This window comes from Canis lupus, chromosome 14 (assembly GCF_011100685.1).
Source record: "Canis lupus familiaris isolate Mischka breed German Shepherd chromosome 14, alternate assembly UU_Cfam_GSD_1.0, whole genome shotgun sequence".
Lineage (NCBI taxonomy): Eukaryota > Metazoa > Chordata > Mammalia > Carnivora > Canidae > Canis > Canis lupus.
This window is the reverse complement of record NC_049235.1, coordinates 9854485-9876604: the sequence shown is the minus strand read 5'-3', so window position 1 is coordinate 9876604 and position 22120 is coordinate 9854485. Positions and strand designations below refer to the sequence as shown.

Below are 22120 nucleotides of genomic sequence, written 5' to 3'. Positions count from 1 at the left end.
TGCAAAAAAAAAGTCCTCTTTTTCTTTACTTGTTAGTTAAGGAGCAGGAGCCTTTTTAAATTATATGAGTACTAGAAAACCCCAGTGGCTAAAATAAATCTGTTAGCATTTATATTCTGGAACACAGCTGGTAATGTCTTGGAAAAGGTATGTAAGTAAAGTAGAGATTTCAAAGTTTGTGATTGGCTGAGATTCCACTCCTTCATTTATTTTTTTAATTATTTTTTTCCACTCCTTCATTTAATGTAAATAATTCTTGAACTCTTACCTCAAATGATTTAGACAAGGAGAATGTGCAGTGACCAATAAAAAAGAGAATCATTTTTAAAAAAAGGAGTGGCTGGTCTAAAATTACATTTTATGGGCAATTTTTCAGTGGTTACCTTAATAATAACAATGCTTCCCTCACATGAGAGACTGTTCTAGGATCTCAGAGACCAAGACCACATAATAATATACACAACTCGGGGATTCCTGGGTGGCTCAGTGGTTTAGCACCTGCCTTTGGCCCAGGGTGTGATCCTCGAGTCCCAGAATCGAGTCCCACGTCAGGCTCCCTGCATGGAGCCTGATTATCCCTCTGCCTGTGTCTCTGCCTCTCTCTCTCTCTCTCACTCATGAATAAATAAAAAATCTTTAAAAAAATAAAATAAAATAATATACACAACTCACTCTTCTATGTAAACATTCCATTAAGATGTCTGATGATAATTTGAAATCTATTGCTATCATAGTTCCATTTTTTCCCCTGTAATATCTACACCAAAATCTTAATTCACAATAGCAAACAAGTATTGAAGAGCTGGGATTCTTCAATAAAAAATTGAAAAAAAAGCACAATCAACAAAGTCACTTTTACACAGTCCCACATAATGAAATTCTTATAATAGTTTCTATATTCCTTTGTTAGGGCTGTCATAATAGAGTACCACAGACTGCATTGCATGGCTCAAACAACAGAAATGTATTGTTGCACAGTTCTGGAGGCCAGAAGTCTGAAATCAAGATGTTGACAGGTTTGATTCCTTTGGAGGACAGTGAGAAAGAATCTGTTCCAAGCCTTTCTTTTTGGCTTATAGATGGTCTTCTCCCAGTCTGTTCACATCGTCTTCTGTCTATATGTGACTCTGTGTCCAAATTACTCCTTTCTATAAGGACAGACCAGATTAGGGTCCACCATTATAAACTTTAACTTGACTACCTCCATAAAGATACCTCCAAATAAGGTCACATTTTGAGGTACTGGGTGTTAGGACTTTAACATATGAATTTTGGGTAGACATATTTAACCCATAATAACCTTTCATATGAAAAAATAGTTAATTTACCATTAAATGATTAGCTTAGTGATTAAGAGCAAAACTTCTGGATTCAAAGTTTGTGGGTATCTATTCTGGCTCTACCTGGATCTTCTTGCATCTATATTTAAGCTCTTTGTGTCTCGGATTCTAATCTATAAAATAAAGATGATGTTACGCCTTGCTTCTTTGGGTTCTTGATAGGATTGTACACAAAACATACACATATGCAAACCCACAAATGCATTATGTATTCTTGCAAATAAAAAAGTGATTTAAAAGTTTTTGCAACTATTATTACCAATTTTGCATTAATTTTGTTTTCTCACATAGATTAAAGGTGAATGATATGTTTTTTTTCTAAAGATTTTATTTATTTATTCATGAGAATACACAGAGAGGAGAGAGAGAGAGGCAGAGACACAGGCAGAGGGAGAAGCAGGCTTCATACAGGGAGCCTGACGTGGGACTCGATCCAGGGTCTCCAGGATCACACCCTGAGCTGCAGGCGGCACTAAACCGCTGAGCCACTGGGGCTTTCCAAATGATATGTTTTAATTTCTATTATACTCTGATATCTTTGTCACATATGAAAGAAAGGGTGCCAACATACAATTGTCAGGTACACAATTCTTTTTTTTATAACCTATTAAAATAGAACATCGTGCTGGAGGTAACTATTCAGGAAGATAAGACATTCATATTTAATCATTTAGATAGTTAAATAAAATGTATGTTTTCAACTATTGGTAGAGTATAGAAAAAGAAGACATTAATATAGATACAAGCTGAAGAAGGCCATATAAAGTACTAGTTTCAGAGCCTAGGCTTGTGTAAAACAAATGTTCTTTCTACCCTGTCTTGTATGAGAGTTACTAACTTTTACTTAACCTTTTGAAATCTGTTTTCTCACGTATTAAGTGAAGTGAGTAAAACTAAATCATTAAATGGTGGTAAGCATTAAATAAGGTAACAAGGCATCTAGCAAATATGTTCTTCCATTGTAGGTTCTCAGTAAAGTGTCACTAGATATATAATCTTGACAAGATGCTAAATTTCTTACCTTAAAATCCCTAGTATGTAAAATGAGGAGTATTGGTATCTAACATCTCAGTTAGATATCACACTAAAATTTCATAACATTTCCATTTATAAAACAATCTCAGGCACATAGGAATCAATGAAATGTAATTTTTCTTTCTCATTCAAATAATGTTAAACTCTATTTAAAAAAAAAAGATATAGGTAGTATTTGTTTTTTGATGACTGACTTATTTCATTTAGCATAATGTCCTTAAGATTCATCCATGTTGTACCATGTACATTTCTTTCTTTTTAACTGAATAATATTCTATTGTACATATATATACAGTTGTTCTTGTTCATTCATCTGTCAGTAGACACTTGGGTTGCTTTCACTTTCTTGGCTATTGTGAATAATGCTGCTATGATCATGAGGGTATGAATATTTCATTTCCCTAAAAAAATCAACTCCATAATTGTAAAAATTACATTGTATTGAGACTCATGGAGTCTGGGTTTTTATTTCCATCTGGCCAACCATTAAGTATATTGTGACTAGATGTTTTCCTATTTTAAAAATGATCTTTTTTGGAACCACAGAAGACCCTGAATGGCCAAAGCAGTCTTGAGAAAGAAAAATGAAGCTGGAGACATCATGCTTCCTGATTTCAAACTATATTATAAATCTATAGTAAACAAAACAGTATGATATTGGAATAAAAACAGACACACATATCAGCAAAACAGAATAGAGCCCAGAAATAAACCCACACATATATTAACTTATTACAAAGGACCCAAGAATATATACAATAGGGAAAGGACAGTTTCTTCAGTAAATAGTGTTGGGAAAACCAGCTACATCCAAAAAAAAAAAAAAAAATGAAACTGGACCACTGTCTTAACACTATGCACAAAAATTATTTCAGAATGAATTATAGACTTGAGTGTAAGCTCCAAAACAACAAAACTCTTAAAAATCATTTATTATTTCATCATCACCATGTCAATGTTTTCCTCCAGATATTTAAATATGTGTATTGTACTGATGATAGTTCTTCTAAATGTCCTATTCTAATTCCATTAAATCTATAATTTTTGTTATTTTCCCTCCAAACTGTGAATTACATTTTATCATGTATTTGCATGTACAATGTGAAAGAGAAACTCTTGAGGTAGTCCTCATGATTACCACCTCCAGATGCTTTTTTTTTTTTGCTTTTTTTGTGTGTGTGATCAACTCCCTGTGAATGTGGATGGGGTCTGTGGCTTCTTACTTCTAACCAGTATAATATAGCAAAGGTAACAGGATATACATTATTATTTGCATGTCATTATGTTACATAAGATTGTAACTCTTTTGTTGAGTTCTCTTTCGTCTCTCTCCTCCCTTCTTCCCCCCTTCCCTCTCTCTCTTTATCTCTTATTCTCTCAGTGTGCGTATGTCTGCCCTTTCCTGTCTCTACCTTCTTCTATCTGTATGGAAGCATGCAGCCATTCTAGGAAACCCCATTAGTAAGAAACTATAGGGGATGAGTGGAACTTCCAGTTGACAGCTGAACAGACAGGAAAAAACCTGAAGCTATTCACACACAGCTGCAAAGAACCGAATTTTTCACAGCCACCACACAAGTAGGGAAGCACTTCCCCAGCTAAGCCTCCAGATGAGAAACTAACCCAACACCTTGATTGCAACCCTGCAGGAAACCCAAATAAGTCAAATCTGGATGCCTGACTAGAGAAACAGTGAAAAAATAAATGTGTTATTTTTAAGTCACTAAGTTTGTGGTAATATTGTTATACAGCAGTAGATAATACAGATTTTGGAGTTGGAGGGTAAAGGGGAGACAGCAAACATTTGGTGATTCATACAAACTGTTGGTGATCTACTGACTTGCTCTATTGATGTAAAGCAGTAGCTGGGTCTTCAGTTACTTTCCCTTACCCCTGGATATTCCTTCAATTTCTCTGACTCCTAGCCATATCAAGATGGTGCTTGTCCCTGTCTTCAAAGTCAGAAGCAACAAGAATGAGGACAAGTGTCATTCTGACCTCATGTGATCCCAGCTTATGCTGTCAAGGTTCTGGCCTGCACACAGTCTTCTTTTTCTGACTGCCTGCCTGTGGAATTTTGGGCTCCAGCATTATATAGAGACAGACTTGCAGAAACTGCTTAGCCAGATCACATAACTGGATAATCAAATCCCCCTATAAAAAATATTTATTATACATATAAATATATTAATAAATTTTTATATATTACGTCATGATTTATGCATATTATATGTTATATAATAATATATATCACACTGACTGATTTCTTCCTGGTTCTACTCCCCTGGTAAAACACTAATTCTGACTGATACACCTGATAATTGAGGATTCCATGCTAAATATTTTGAGTCTTAGACTTGGGTTATAGATTTTGTTGTATTCCTTTAAATAGTGTTGGATTTTTGCTTGGGATGCAATTAAATTATATGGATCAGTTGAATCTTTTCAAGGCTTGCTTTAAGAGTCATTAGCATCAGCACAGAGCAACTCTTACTGTGTACATAATTAAGCCACATTATTAATTTACTAACCTTCTCAGGCCATGCATGTTCTGTGGGTTAGGAGGTCTTTCTGTTGCACCTGATGAGAAAATAAATTCTTCTCAGCCATGTATGAGCTCCAGGAATTGATAAGCCTATTACTTCAAATGATTCTTTCATTGATTCTTTAAAGGATTCATGCCTTTATGTAATTTCCTTTTATATATGCTCATATCAGTACTCAGCTAAAGCTTGAGTAGGCATATCTGTGTAGCTCCCCTTTTTCCAGTATTCTGTCCCCCAAATTATAGCTGCACTAGCCTATGTGAATTCTGGAACTGATTCATCGACAGAATGAGATTTCTGGATTCTATCTGCATTTCCCTGTGTGCACAAGCCTCACCTCTGCTGTTTCCCTTAACTCAGAGATCAAAGTCCTGTCTGACCTGTTGTCACAAATGTGAAAATCATTACTTTATACATTTTACTAGTGGAATATGGGACAATCCAATCCCTGGTACTCCATCATGGTTGAAAGCAAAAGTCTTACCACTGAATCCGTTGTTTCCTCTTTTATTTTTTTTTCTTTTATTTACCACCATCAATTATTATAGGTAATTTGCTCTTTGTGATGATTATTGTGCTGCCTAGCCTAGGGTAAATAGATGCAATCCTGACCATTTTCTTTTTTATTTATTGTGAAATCCTGAAATAGAAAGTAAGGATATTTACTGTCAAGTTAAACACTTCCTATCACTGTCAACATATTTGTAATTGGCTGTCACAAACTGATGTAAGCCAATTTTTCATTAGGTAATGACAGGTTCTTTTGGTAAATATCAGGAGCTTTTGATGATTGGAAGCAGGTGGGGTCTGAATGTACTTATCTCTGAATGCTGCTAGTAGTTTGTGCATCACAATAAAAGTAAGTACATGTTTGGCAATTCTGCCAAGAAAGCAGGGAAATACAGTTTTACATTTTGTCTATATTTCAAAGTGATCTCTCTCCCTTTCTTTGACCTCAACATCGCCAAGTAAGACATCAAATGATATGACAATACTTTTATACTAGGAACAACACTGTAGTTGAACTAGATGACATATTCTTCTGTGAAGTGGAGTCGTTATAATGGACCAATCTGGTCTAGGCCCCAAGTGCTGAAATAATAGAATGTTTGGTTTCTGTTACATTATGACTCATTTAAATCACACTAATTTCACCTATCAGAAGCTACTTTTATCATTTCTCATGATAAATTTATCTAAGTCTATAGTGCTAGTATAAATTTTAATCATATTGTTTATGCAAACACACAGCTTATAGTACTCATAGTGAGGTATTACCAGATAAATCACTATCAATAAAATAAACCATTGCCTTATTACCTAGTAGAAAAATATTAGTGATATTCTGGGGTGCCCACTTGGCTCAGTTGGTGTAGCATGCAACTCTTGATTTCAGGGTCATGAGTTTGTGCCCCATGTTGGGTGTAGAGTTTACTTTAAATTTTTTTAAAGAAAAATATTAGTGATATTTTTATATGTATTTTATCATTCAAAACATTTTTCAATAAAATTATTTACTGAACTGAAATATATGACTTTTGGAAATCTGACTTATTTTCTTTCTCTAATTTTGATTTTTCAAAAATTAAAGCAATTAGTTGTGCCTTTTCTTTCTTGGTATCACTTATGTAGGTATATTTTTGCTAAATTTTATTTATTTATTTTTATTTTATTTAGACTTGGGAATTAAGATTTTGTAATTTGTATTCACTTTGTCATCCCACCCTGGGAATTAGTGGTGAACTCTGTTGGTTGCTAAGCAAAAGTTATTTTCTTTGATACAAATCTTTGATATTTCTCCGGCATAAATATCATCTTACTAAAAAAAGAAAAATCCAAAAATGGAAATTACTGGATAATCACTTTTGCAGAACCCTCTACAACTCAGACATGTGTATATCATACAGATTAAGCAATGGGACCTTAGAGATAAATGGAATTTTGGGAATATTTTTCTCCTAAATTTAAAGAAATACTTCAGTGAGGAAAAATGTTTACTTTAAAATTAATATTTTTATCATAAACACATTTACATACAACTTTTATGAATGCTTAAATACAATTAACTCCATTTTTTAAAGATCATACATATATACTCATTTCTCTTCTTTTCTTTCTTTTTTATAATTCTACAGTCTTGTTCTTTTTACCATCATCAGACTCCACTACTGAGGTAACACATGTATCACACACAATTAGGATTCCATTAAAAAGGAAAGAATGGGAAGAGAAAGAAAAAGAAAGAAAGAAAGAAAGAAAGAAAGAAAGAAAGAAAGAAAGAAAGAAAGAGCAAGCAAGTTGCCTGGATGGCTCAGTCAGTTAAGCATCCAACTCTTGATTTCAGCTCAGATCATGATCTCAGGGTCATGGTATTGAGCCCCATGTAGGGCTCCATGCTCAGCAAGGAGTCTGCTAGAGATTCTCTGTTTCCCTCTCTTTTTGCCCCCCCCCCCTCAAATAAATAAATAAATCTTTTTTAAAATAAAAGACCTGCTATGAATAATATTCAAGCAGGGAATTAATGTAGGGATTGGACCTCACACAATTGTGGGAGCTGGTGAAGATGTTAGATGAATGACTATTGTCTCCATATTTGTCAATGAGCTTGAAGTCACCATATATCAGTAGGGTTGTCACTTAGGATGTAAAGCTGAATATGAAGTGATGGAGAGCAAAAAGAAAGTTGAAACCATTAAAAACAAACAAACAACAACAACAACAACAAAAACTGGAAGACTTGATGACAACCTAGAGCCCATGTCTGACCTCATCATGTCCAAACTTGATAGTGTAGGCAATCATCTGGAAGATGTCTTCCTTCACCACAGAGCAGCACATATACTTGGCTAAGGACTGAAGAAGATAAGTTGGAGTATACCAGTTGTTTGTAATCTTAAATATGCTAGAAAGTGAATCAGCCTCTGCCCCGTGATGTAATGCAGTCCATGCTCTCTGCTCACTGAGTAATTACTCAGAGGAATCATCTATCCTCTCTACCTTGTGTTCCTTTGCACATTTTTTGGCCTTGAGAAGACAGAAAAGACTTTGTTGATCCACTCAGAAGCTCCTTTTTGGAGGTACTGAAACCTAACATATTCACATGTGTCTGACACAGGCTTTTCCCATTGTGCTCTTGAGGGAAGTCTAAAATGCCAAGTTCTTTAAAGAATTTTCTGTTTTGTCATTCATCACAATGATATTTTTATCCAAAAACTTGCACAAACTGCATAAGAAGTTATAGATTGAATGTTTATGTCCCCCCTAAATTCATATGTTGAAATCCTAACCCCAAATGTGATGGTATTAGGAGATGGAATCCTGATTTCTGTGTTACTTCACCCTGGCTTGTCCTCTGCAAAATTCAAATTTTATTGAGCTTTATTGAGGTATGATTGACAAATGAACATTGTATACATTTAAAGTGTAAAAAAAAAATTGTCACACCTCTCTCTCTCTGCTCTCCTCCTTGGTTTTTCATTTCATGTAGGTAGGTCCAGTTGAAACTATTCACAGGTCTGTGAGTCTGTTCCTCTTTCCCCTTTCTTTTTTTTCTCTAAAGCTTTGAAGTGCCAAGCTTACCCTTTTGCTTGTCAGAAGACCCCATTTGAAAAACGTACAAAAATTAAGTGGTTTGAAATACACCTTGCATTAAGTGTTAACTCTGCAAAGGAGCGCAACCATTTCATTTCTCCCCACAGATACCTTAACAGGGGAGCTCCAGTATACAAAGCATAGCCCGAGGGGATTTAATTTAAGAGGGTCGAGCCCCACCCAGTCGCCGCCCCGCCTCCCCCCAACAGCTTGAAAACCACTTGACGGCAGTAAGCTGGGAGGAATGTGAAATTCACTTCTTTTGTTTCCTTTTACCTTCAGAATTCTCTACTTGTTGCCCAATGATAGAAAATTATCATTTCACCATTTCACATATATTGTCCTATTTTCCATAAAATGATAATGAAAGATAGTTTTTACAGTTAATAATACTTAGACCCATTTTTTATTATGTGAATATTCTATATTTGTATCTCTGTTTCTGCATTCCAAAACAAAGTAGCTATATTATGTCACTATGAATAAAAAAGTGTATGTCAGGTCTCTAGAAATAAGAATAAAACTCTATTTAAAACCAATACACAATTTAACATTCATGGAAATAACGATTTCATATGTAATTTAAGTGAATTTTTAACTTTCTTCCTTCCAGAAAATTAAGGGTGTAAATATTATATAAAGGCAAAATTGGCACCTGTTAAATAGGCCTATTCAAATTTCATTTCAGTACTTCAAATGAAAAACACATAAAGAATAACTGGTGCAGATAATATGGTTTTTTTTCTAATAATTTGTGATCCTGTGGCTTCATTGATTTTGCTACCGTCTGATGTTAACCACTCACTAACATAACCCACCTACCATAATAATGTTGGTAATAATTATTTCCTACTGGCTTCTCTTGCAATGCTTTCATATGGCTAGTATTTTATTGTTATTTCTTGCTGAGTTTTTTCCAGCACTTTGAATTCCCCACTGCCTTTATTTAAAGTTACTGAAGCATAGAAGCAAAAATATCACTTTCTTTTAAAATAGCTTTTGAGGCTAGTAGAAATTCCAAATCTCTCATTTTTGGGAAGAAAACCCAAACTAACTCAATATTATTAGCATAAATCTAACAAAAGACTTGTTCATAGTTTGAAGGACTTACATTGCAGGTAAAATATTACTACATAGAGCACAACAAAAAGGCTTAAGATATTTGCACAACAATAAAACAATTGCCCAATTTAAATCTAGCTTTGGTGATTTACATACTTATATTCTTCTTAAAACAAATAAAATATTGTTTGTAAGGACAAATCACAAAAAGACATAAATACTCTTGAAGAAATTCCTCTGAAAAAGGACAACTTACAGTAGAATTATATTTAAGAACCAGAGAACTTTTTTCTTATGAGCTATTTGTTGATATTACTGGAAAATCATCAGACTTACAGTAATTACATTCTCCTTAAAATGTTTTATTTGAATAGCAATATTTAAGCATTCTACTTTTTACAGCTGTTTCAGTGATATATAATTCACATATCATAAACTTTACCTTTTTAAAGTGTACAGTTCTGTGTTTTTAGTATAATCATAAAGTTGTGCATCATCACCAAAATCTAAATTTAGAATAATCACCCAGAAGAGAAATCCTATACCCATTAGCAGTCACATTTCATATCCCCCTCCCCCATTGACACTGGAAAAAATGACTAATCTTTCTATGGATTTTCCTGTTTTGGTCATTTCATATAAATGGAATCATACAGTATGGTCTGTTGTGTTTAGATTCTTACTTCCAATCTGTCCCCATATCACAAAAGTACCTCTAAAGTATTCCTCCAATATATCTATGTGTTTCTAGTACTACTACCAGATATCCATTCCAAGTCATCATAATTTCTTACATAATTTTAGCAAATGATATATTTATATGATGATGAATATGTAAATATATATTAATCTACTAGATTATTTTGTTGATTATCTTTGTTTACAATCAGTCTGTGACACTTCTTAGTAAACTCAGTGAGAGAGAGGGAGGAAAGGAAAGAAAGAGGTGGAGGAATGGGGAGAAAATGGATGCTTGTTCTATTTTTATTGCACCTTCATCATGAGTTACATTGACCTACTCATCAGAGGTGGTAAAAACATATTTTGAATATATATGATTGAATGAATGAATGTTTGCATGCATGACTTGAGGGATATATCTAGGCTTACTGTCCTGTAGTCTATTACCATAGTGATGTTTTTAATACCGTTTACTATATTCCATATGCATAAGTAATTTTTCTATATGTAAATGTAGCCATGTCACTGTCAGGCTTAAAATCTTTTATTCCATAGTCTTAAATACGAAGCCTGTATGATATGGGATCTAAGAACATCTGTTGCATCAGTTTTTGTCAGTCTGCCACATATCCAATATTAGCTTACACTCAGTCCTTTCATTTTTTGGTTCTTCTCTGAAAAACACCATTTTATTGATCTCCATTTTTATATAGAACACTCCCAGAGCACTTTAGACATTCACTTCCTCAAGGAAGTTGAACACATTGCTTACCTCTATCACAGTGTGAGACTACCGAGTTATTATTTTTGCTGCCTCTGCTTCCCTTTAGGTGAATGTTTCCAGGTAAGAATAGAAGTTTTGCATCCCCAGAGTCTTAGACTTCTCTGTACTCAGTAGACAAATAACATATACTACTGAATTTTTAAAACACTAATGAGCTAGGACACACACACAAAAATGTGCCGGTGTATCCTGGGAGTTGCACAAGGCTTAATTTGGGCTAGATATCATTAAATTAAAGGTCTTTCTCCACCCTCCCCAGGTATCCTGGCAATTGAACTGTATACTCAAAGTAAGATAGTTAATAAATGAGACATGAGAAAATTGGGAATTGATATTTTTCCCTTGCTATATGTTGACAAATAAAAATTATAAGTATTTCTGACAAAGATTGGGGAAAACATGACTACAGAGTTTTCTATGACACTGGTCTGATATTAGTATAGCCATGCTAGCTCTCTTTTGGTTACTGTTTGCATGGTATATCTTTGTCTATCATATTACATAATACATCTATGTGTCTTTGAATATAAAGTTTGTCTCTCAAAAGCAACATAATCGTATAATGGTTTTTTTTAATCATTCTGCCAATCTTCAGCCTTTAATGGGAGTGTATACTCCATTTACATTTGATTATTAAAAAGATTGTTTTGCAATATTTATTTGCTATACATTTTCTAGATGCTATATACCATTTTTGTTCTTCTGTTCCACCATAACTACTTTCTTTTGTGTTAAATAGATGTTTGATAGTATATCTGTAGAGATCTGGCTTTTGCCCTATTGCTAGAACATAGTTTCTAAGCCCTTTGAATGTTTTGCCTGATGAGTTTCTTTGCTAAGTTGGTGTCTATGAGACACAACAGATAATAACAGTGTGATTTACTGTATTTTGGGTCATGAAACGACAGTTTGATCTCTGGAAGGGCTGGAGGGTAAGATCAACCATGCATGTGGTTAGCCATATCTATATGAAAAAACGCCAGTAAAAGCTCGTGCACCTAGACTCTAGTGATCTTCCCTGGTTGGCAACAATCCCGGTATACTGACACACATTGTTGCCAGGAGAAAACACTCTCCATGACTATACTGGGAGATGACAATTGGAAGCTCCACATTTGTAACTGTCCTGGACTCTGCCCAATGTGTCTCTTTCCTTGGCTAATTTTAACCTATATTCGTTCACTGTAATAAACGTTAACAGTGAATATAACAGCATAAGTGAGTTCTGTGAATACTTCTAATTTGATGATTGGCTCTGAGAGTAGTCTTATGAATCCTTGAAATTGCAGTTGGTGTCAGAGTGAAGGTGGTCTTGTGGACTACTTTCTAACTTTACCATTTAAAATTTTAAGTTGTTTTCATCTTAACTTAAAGCAATCTAGTTTGCATTAACTCCTGCTTAATTTCAGTAGTATAAACAATTTTACTGCAATATAGGACTGCTCCACCCTTTTATGCTATTATTGTCATACACATTACATCTTTATACATTATAAAGCTATTAACTTAGTTTTATACTTATTGCTTTATATAGTTGCCTTTTATATGAGAGAGGAAAAGAGAATTACAAAATGTTTATACTCCTTTTAATAGGTACCTATGTGGTTGCCTTGACCAGTGCTCTTTGGATATAGATTTGAATTATGGTTCATTGTTCTTTTCTGTTGTTTTTTTTTTTTTTAATTCAGACTGAATGATTCTCTTTATTATAGACAATTTCTGCTAGTGACAATTTTTCTCATTTGTTGTTGAACTGACAATAAAGTTCCAAATTTAGTGAATGTGATTAATCTGCATATCCACAAATCTTAACAAACTCCAACTGGGATAAACTCAAAGAATTATACACCTAATCACATCAGAATTGAACTGTCAAAAACTAAAGAAAGAAAGTCTCCAAAGAAGGAGAAAGTGACTCCTTAAGTATAAGGGATAATAAGACTAAATGTTTGAAATTTTTCAGACCTTATGGAAACCAAAAGTAGTTGGTTGGCATAGCCAAAGTATTGAAGACTGTAAACCAAGAGTTCTATATCTGTCAATATTATTCTTCAAATATGAAGGAGAAATTAAGCTATTTTCAGTTCAACAGAAAATGAGAACAACTATCACTAGCAGAAATTTTCCATTAATTATATTCACTAAATCTGAAACATTATTTGCTATATTTTTTTTTTCAAATTAACTTTCTGCCTCTTTCTCTTTCTTCTCTCTTTTGAGACTCACTGTACATGATTGGCATGTATGGTGATGTCCTGTGGGTCTCTGATACTGTGTTCATTTGCTTTTGTCTCTTTTTATTTCTGTGTTCAACTGGAAATCTCAGTTTCTCTTCATGTTAGCTGATTCTTTCTTCTACCAGTTCAAATATGCTGATGAGTTCCTCCAGTGAATTTTTCATTTCAGTTATTGTACTTTGAACTCCAGAAATTCTATAATTCTTTCTTTTAGTTTCATATCTGTATTACTCTTCTAGATTTGTTGAGACATTATTCTCATACTCTAATTTTCTAGATATGTTTTCTTTAGTTATTTGACCATATTTATAATAGTGCATTTAAAATCTTTCTTTCATAAGTTCTATATGTGGGCTTCCACAGAAACAGTTTTCTTTGGAATTTTTTATTTGTTTGTGTATAGGCCTTAATTTCCTATTTCTTTATGTGCCTCATGATTTTTTTATCGAGAACCGGACATTTTAAGTAATAGAATATGGTATCCCTTGGAATCAGATTTTACCTAATTTGTTTGGATTTGAGTTTGTTGCTGGTTGTTGTCATTATAGTAGTTATTATGATTGATTGTTTAGCACGTTTTCTGGACTAATTCTTCATAGTGTGTATTCTTTGTCAAGTATAGCCATTGAAGTCTCTGCTTCATTAACTGAGTGGTCAGATAATGATTAGGCAGAGATATCCTTAAGTTCTTTCAACCAGTCTTTGCCTGGCAAATCTGATGCTCTGGGAATAGTTTTAATGCTCTAGCAGGGAGATTATAATTCTAAGACTTCACTTTCTGCTTGCACAGACCCTCAAGGTCAGCCACACCTAAGAATTTAGCACTTCTCAATACTTTCCTGCATACAGTACTGCACCTTTGTGTGGCTGTTATAGCTCTAAGAATACATCAGATCTTTGTCAAGCTACCCATAAATCTCTTACTCAGACCTCTTAAGACTTTGGTCAGACTGTTGTTAGCCCCAACTCATAACACCATGTTAAACCTCTGCTGCTGATTATTAACAACAAGAGTCTAGGGGTTGTTCACAGAGTTATTTCTGAATCAGATCAAGTAAAAACAAATTCTGATATGGAACATGTCAGACACATCAAATATGACAGTTTTCTCCAAACCATTTTGTCATTTCTGGTGACTGCTAGGTTTCTGTTTTTTCATAGTTGCTTTACTGTTGGTTTTCAAGGCTACCACAGAGATAAGAAGAAAAGTATGAGAATAGGATAAGTGGAAACATCACAAAGCTCACTTTTCTTACCAAGATCAACCACTGTTCCTGAATAAACTCTTTTTGGAGTGTTATAAGCTTTTGGTTCATTTCCAAAGTTCTGAGAAAGTATTGATTTTGAGAACTGTTGCCAGTGTTATTGTAATTTTAAAGGAATGTACTGTTTCAGGTCCTACCTCCATCATTCTGGAAGTGCTTTCCTCCAGAGCAAACTATTTTTAGTTGACTGGCTTTGCATATAAAACAATTTGATCCAAATATAAAACATTAGATTTACATAAACACTATAATGCAGAGTAGAAAAAAATCAAAATAACAAGAAAAATAAGAGAACACTCAGATTCTGATGGCTTATTTTAATTTTTATCAAAAATTTCAAAATGAGTAAGTGTGTATGTGAGTGTATATGTGTATTTGATTTACAGGGTTTGGACTTGACTTTGTGAAACAGGGTCTGAAGAAAAATAAAATTAATATCCTCTGTGATTTCATTATCCTGAACCTCCCAGAGGTTAATGGGATATGTTTCATAAGAAACCATCTTGGTCATATTTATATTGACCCATGTAATATCTGCTAGTCTAATAGAAGCACACAATGGACCCCTATAATATCTGCTAGTCTAATAGAAATACACAATGGCAGGTTTCCCTGTAGTTAACCAGCAGCTAGCAATGCAGTAGAATTTCCATTAGCCAGTAGAGTCAGCTGCAACCCCCGAGGAATGAGATCAAATAAATGAGCAGAATTATATCCTTATGTTAGTCTGAAAAGCTTAATTACGAACACCTTGCATTTATATAGTTGCTGTATTACTAGTGTAGATGTTGCTTTTTGGTGAATTCTGGAAATACCCTTTTCTTCCTTTGGATGGTTAAGTGACCTTGTACCTCAGAGTGTGATTCAAACAGCCTAGGATTCTATTGGAAGTGAGAGAGAAAGAGAGCAACAGGCAAAAACTGTCTTATGTTAGCAATTTTGAGACTCTTCAGGGAAAGAAGTCCCCTTTCATTTCCTACATAATAGCTGTGACTTTCATTTTATCACAAGTAGTATTTAATTCATCTGGTGGTTCCTGCTCTAATCCAATCTGTGTCTAAACTACCAACTTGATAAGGTGAGGTGAAAGGGGTTAGGCGAAAAAAAAAATATACAATTTAGATTGCTATAATTTATGAATGTTCAATTTGAGAAATCTCAAAGAGGAATTTATTTTTCTTTTTCTCAAAGGAGAGGCATAATTTATCATGGTGACTTTGATATTTTTAAAATAATGTGTGCTTTGCCTACATTTGATACTGTGTACTAAATGAAGATAAATGTTATAGCTATTGTATAATTATATTATGTTCTCTCTACTTGCCCCAAGTAATTTTGATGAATTTGCATTTATCATTATATTATCTTAAGATAGAAATACATATGTGAAAATGTAACCAAATAATTTAAATTTATAAAGATTGATTTTCAGTGGCTCTGCTTTGAGAATCCTAATATCTCTTTCATGCCTAAATTAAATCAGACACATTTTAAGAACGCAATGTATGCCAGCAGTGGTAGTGATAAATCTCAAAGTGAAAATCCAAAAATCTTTTATTTTAAAATAGCTTGTTTTATCCAATTAAGAGTAAAATGATGTTAAAACAGGTAACACAAGACACCTGCTAATAACCATATTTGGGAGCTTTAACTCTACCGCTATTACCATTTACCAGTTACATACATGCTTGTTGCCCATAGTTTCTTTAGATTTCTTTATTTGAACTTGTGGTGTGGCTATGTTGAACCTAAAACTATCGACCTAGTATAATGGTTTTGAATAACATTACTAAACACATTACTTAAATTAACTTAGAAAATAATTCATTTCAACAAAATCCTTTAGAGATGCCTCACTCTTCTAGGATCCATTTAATGATATATCTTGTGATATTTTTTTTACAAGCAGAAATCAATCCAAGCCACATTCTTCTCTTATCAGCTGAAGAAGTTTAGTTTTGAAACAGTACAGTCCTTGCTTATTATTATAGTACCCTAGTATAACCCTTGAATTTGAACTTTAAATAGGAGAATAATTCCTTTTGTGGCTGGCATTATTTTTTTCATAAATATGGAAAACACTCCTCCATGATTAGGATTGAGTGCTGTGACTCCACCGTATTTTATGAACTATGGTCAGATACTTAAATATAGTGGAAATTCAATAAACTTGTGTCTTTACATTGGGTAATACATTAGTCTACTACTGAAGCTACTAAATAACAAAGTGTTTTATTCACTACATTGCTTATGTAGTGTGTGCATATATGTTTCTATTTCTGTGTGCAGATATGTATTGTTAATTTTGGTATTATTTAAATAATTTCCCAGGCATTCCATGATGAATTTTAGAGTTATGTTTATTTCTTTATATCGATTAGTAAATAAATTAGACAAATGTTTAAGAAATTCTAAAATTATTTACTTAAAATTACCTTATAGTGCAGAAGTTTAATAAGAATTATATAATATTAGTTCCAAAATATCATATTTGTTTTTGCACATATATTTATAATCTCAATATATACATTCTTCTAAATTACCCACAGATTAACTTTTGACGATTATCAAAATCCTGATAAATTATTAAACTTACTGAGAATAAGTTTTACCTATAAGATTTATGATCTAAAAATAAAAATAAACTATTAAAAATATTTTTTTTCTGTAAATGGAAATGCTACCTAAGTCACTTGTGTAGTATGACTATACAATTTTAAGGTTTTTTTAATTTGTGTAAGTAACAACAAGTATAATAGACATTTCTAATGTTTTGTTGTAGGACAAAATTTACTTGCACCATTAAGATACCTGATTGGGTACTATGTCATACAGAGTTCTCTAAAGAAACTGAATCAACAGGATATTAATGTGTATGTATTCATAACATATATATAGATAGACATCTATTCAAAACATATACTGATATATATGTTTTGACTGACGAAATATATACACACACATATATGTATATAATATGTGTGTGTGTTTAAATAATCCTATACATATCTATTCATCTTATATACAGTATATTTATACCCATATATATAAATATATAATCTATAAAATAATTATAGATATATTTTGGGGAATTTCATGCACAGTGGTAGCTGATGAGTCTGAAATTTATAGGTCAGGCTAGTAGGCTAGAAATTCAGGTAGGAGTTGATGTTTCAGTCTTATGGCAAAATTTCTTCTTCTGGAAACTTCAGATTTTGCCCTTGAGACTTTTAACTGATTGGATGAGAACCACCCACATTACAGAGGGTAATATTCTTTACTCAAAATCAACTGATTTCATTAGCACACAATCCATGTTAACCACATGGACAAACAACCGTCACAACAATGCCTATATTACTGCTTGATTAAATTATTAGATATTACAGTAAAGCCAAGTTGACACACAAAACTAAATACCACAGGTACACATCTATGAATGTAGCAAATCAAGATTGAATTCTTAGTTATATATATTTTTTCAATTTCACTAAATTATATTTATTATATGCTAAGTATTTTCTGCAATAATAGCAACCAAGTACACAGAGGAAAACTTTATACTAGTAGCTAATGAATGGGTACCTGATTTTTCAGATATCAGAACAAGCTGCATATAAAACATAATATCCAAAAGCTTTAAACCAAGTATGAGTTCAAAGGTCAATACTGCCACTTAGTAATGTTCTTTGAACAGTTTATGTAATCTCTTTCTGAATTCAATACCTTCAACTAGAAAATAGTTAGTAATATGCCTGGCACATATGTCCAGCACATCATAACCACTCCCTAGAAAGTTAGTTTGATATGGTAAAGTATTTTGTTGTTTCAGTTGCATTTAAGATCACCAAAAACGATGTTTTTGTTATTTATAACCCATCATCTTTCTGTTATTCAATCTCCTACTCTGTCTTTTCTAAATGGAGTGGATTTTAATAATCGGAGCATTTGGTTTCCTCAGCACAAATTCATTCTCTGTATAAAGAACTTTCATATCCTTAGAGGATATTAATTGTTGGTTTTGAAAGAAACTGAATCAATAGGAGGACAGAACTAAATAAATTTACATGCAAAATGAAGGACCAAGAATAAAGTGCTTGAGGAGGCTGAAGGCTGGAGCCAAAAGGCTGGAGGCTAGGGAAAGTTGAGAATTTGAGAGAAAAAAAAAATTAGAAGGAAGCAATTTTGGCAAAGAGAAATGTTTAATATGAATTGTTCTCCATTATTATACAATATTGCCCCTTCCTCTAAAACACATTTTCAGTAAAATTCACACTTTCTGATTTGTCTTCAAGAATATATTTTATTTTAGAAATGAAGACACTCCAGATTTGATGCCAGTGGTAATAATGATCATAATAACAGCTCCTCCTGAAAAAGCCACACTTTCATTTTTATGATAATCATTTGGTCCTTGCATGAGAAGAATAAGGGTAACCAATAAAAGAAAAGAGTGTTTAAATATAAGCTTGACTATATATATAAAGAAATAATGTATGTGACAGGAGACATTTCAGGTGAGTGGAGAAAAGCTGGGTTTGTTCAATACTGTCTGATGAGATGCTGAACTCTTTGGGGAGGGTGAAGGCATTATACTAAATTTCAAAATGGATTATAAGTGTCAATATTTCTTAGCCATAATTATATGAGGAGATAATTCCAGCACTAGAAGGTCATGGAGTTTTTTTCTGTCCTGTTTATTGACGTGCCCCCTCATTCCTAGAAAAATAGCAGGCACATGTTTGGTATTTAGCAAATATACATTAAATTAATTAATAAACTCTATGATAAATATCTTAAAGCATAATTTTGTCAGAGTATTTATCCTACTAGCCAGGGTTTCTCCTGCAGCAATTTTCTTCTAATAGTTCCAGGTATAAAGTAAGTGGTTATTGACTAAAACAATTTCAACAGTTAGAGTCCACCTCTACCCCATATTACCTAGAAATAATGCTTCTTTACTTTCATGTTCAACATTTCTAAATAATCCTGCGTAAACATGCTATTCGGTAAAACCTAAAGAAACTTTCCAAAATTTATGGACTTCAGAGGGAATATTTTTGTTGACCTGTAGATAATCGGGACACTTAATTAATATCATACTCCATTACCAGACTAGTCTAACTTTTAGTGAAAACTTAAGAAATGCACTTAAAAAGATCATTCAGAGTGGATGCAAGTTTTTAAGGTGTATTTCATGGAGGTGGTACATTGAAGGTCTCAAAGAAAAAGAGACTGTCATTGGTGTAGAGAAGAGAGTAAAGCTTTTCAACTGCTGGGCGTAAAATGAGAAATGGATAATTAAGGATTGAGTTAAAGTTAGAACTTTGCGCTTTCTCTGGGGGCCTCAGTGGAGGAAGTGAGGCTGAGCCTTCAAGGCCTGACATCACTTACAAGGAGATTCAGGGAAGCCACCCTGCATGCTTTAGCAGCAGCAATTTGGCTGTTACCACTGTGAGATGAAACAATTTTTGGAGTGTGCTCAGAACCAGGGTTCTTAAAACTTTGTGAGGGTTTCAGTGAGATGCTGAAACACTGCAGATTTACAAATGGATTAGCCTAATCAAGAAGTCCAAATTGAAAGAGATGAAAATCATCTCTCATGTCCAAGTTAATTTAGCATGAAAATATAATTGATAGTGAAAGTAGAAAGTTAAAACCACCAGTTAAACGTCACCTCTATCACTAATAGCTTCCTCACTTCAGAATTGCAATGCAAGAGAGTATTCTTACTATGTAGAAGTTCATTGAAATGGTAGTTTGGGGCTTGGTAAATGTTTGTGTGTCCTTAAATTAGCTTTGTGATATTATATGTTTGCAAATTAATATGAATGAAGTGACTTTCTTCCCCTCTTCCGACCACCAAAACAAAACAAGACAAAACAAAACCGTGAGTTGGTTTGCTTGTTTCATTGTATCTATATGGAAGCTTCTTGTTATTAATTATATGGGGTATGAATATTAATTTAATATTACATATTAATCATACAGAATATCCACATAATTCATAAATAACTCATCTTTATATTTTATAAATCATATATATTCATAATTATACATAATGAATTAACTTATAGGGAATTTTGAACCTCAAGATTTTTTTAATAATATACCATGAGTAATGCATAAGACCAAAACAACAACCAAAAGAACTCAGATAATAATTTATGACAATATTTATGATAAGGAGTTTCCACCACACAAAGCAAGAAGAATTGCTGGCACATTGCAACAAAAGTCATATAATATTGCTTATGTGACTTCATAAAAAATACACGTATAACTTTATATAATTTTAATATATCTAATATTCAAATATAAAATGCCATTTTAAAAATCACTAAAAGAACACACTGAATTTCAATTTGCATTATATTTTTAGACACTATACAAAGATTGTTGTACCTTCTTTTTATCTTTCTCGGTTATACATACATGTTTTTTTAAACCAAATTTCTTTGCTCCTTCAAGAAGGTAGAATTAATTTTTCACATTCTCTTGTTTCTGGAGACTGTCATCCTCTATGGATTTATTGCTGTCTCTTACTATCACTTAGTTTTCTTTTCTGTTGATGAAAATGGATATTTCCCCCTAGGGCAAACATGCCTATTAGTGATTTTATTTTCATGTTATATTAACATACTAAATCCAGTATTTCAAAATAACTGAAGTAATTACAAAACCAAATACTTTTACTCCTAAAAATTGTGCAGTAACCATAGAAGTTTTGCCAAAACCACACAGAAATTATAATGTCTATTTTTTTTGTTTTAATGAATAAGTTCATGAATATAAAAGAAAACATAATATATACTAATTATAAATATTAACAAAGACACAAACACCCAGTTAACCCAACAGCAAACTTAGGATAGAACATCATATTTTGAAGATTCCAAGAATCACTCCAGGATACTGTTGATCCTCCCAGAAATAAATAATAACTCTAATTTTGAACTTATTGTCCAATACTTAAATATGTACCCCCACAATATAATATTTGCTTTGTCTATAATCGAATTTTATATGCATGAACCCTACTGTGTGTGGGTATGAGGTTATACCAAATTAGTGTTTACCTTGCTATTTAACAAATTCATATTTGTTTATGGAAAAGATCTCCTGACAACTTTAGCATTAACCTAAATCAATGCTAATGTTTTGAGAAAATTTTCTCATTAGTCCACACACAAACATTTGCAAGGTCCACTTGGTCGCATGGGATGATATCCCAAGTTCATAGTCTAAGGATATCTTGAGTCTTAGTCTTCAATTCTTTCAAGTTATACTTTTAAAAAGCATAAGAAAATAATAAGCTAATTTAGAGGTAAACTGTAACCCACACTGAGAGGTTAGGAAAAGAAGTAGTAAGAAATATTACAGCCCTAATATGAGTGAATCAGATGATGATTCCACCTTTTCTATGGTACAAATGAACTGGCTAAATTCTGTAACCATCATCTAAACCCAAAAGTTTTTATTTTTTAATTTTGTTCATTAAATTCACTGATTTTATTCCAGCATTGAATTTAATTTAAATGATTTATTTATTAGGCATTTTAATATTTCTGAATGTGCC

At 33.0% G+C, this 22120-nt stretch overlaps 1 long non-coding RNA gene across 1 annotated transcript in view; it reads right to left on the bottom strand.

The window, feature by feature from the left end:
• Positions 1–20659: 20659 nt before the first annotated feature.
• The window catches only part of LOC111098662, a 48043-nt gene continuing 46582 nt past the window's right edge, over positions 20660–22120 (bottom strand). Inside the window, exon 8 of the long non-coding RNA XR_005369156.1 lies at positions 20660–21132. This is a non-coding gene — a long non-coding RNA (uncharacterized LOC111098662). The remainder of the gene's footprint in view (positions 21133–22120) is intronic.